Here is a 383-nt window from a genome sequence, read left to right as displayed (position 1 = left end):
GGGGGGCTTGGGGGGGGGGGGGGGGGGGCCGGGGCCTGGAGGCAGAGCTGCACGAAGCCCAGCGGCCCTCGGGACAAACGCTCTCATCCGCCCAAGGGGAGGCTTCGCACCTGGGGCCAGGCGCCCACAGGCCACCCTCAGCCAGGCTGGGCCCCTGTGCCAGCGTGGCCGGTGCCCGCGCTGCAGCTCCTCGGGGCCGCAGGAGAGGGCTGGGCGGCAAGTGGACCCCAAAGGTGGACGAGCAGGGGCCGGTGAGGCCCTGGGGACCCCTTAGGTTTGATATCCTGCTGACCAGGGGCAGGGTTAGGGACATCCTAGAGCTGAGCCGGGTGCGGGTCGTTATTAATAAATACGGTTCAGGATCCCAGGGATCCACCCTCCTT

The sequence above is a fragment of the Vombatus ursinus genome, unplaced genomic scaffold, assembly GCF_900497805.2.
Source record: "Vombatus ursinus unplaced genomic scaffold, bare-nosed wombat genome assembly UNPS02015411.1, whole genome shotgun sequence".
In the NCBI taxonomy this organism is placed as follows: domain Eukaryota; kingdom Metazoa; phylum Chordata; class Mammalia; order Diprotodontia; family Vombatidae; genus Vombatus; species Vombatus ursinus.
The sequence above is the reverse complement of the archived record's forward strand: the minus strand, read 5'-3'. Positions refer to the sequence as shown.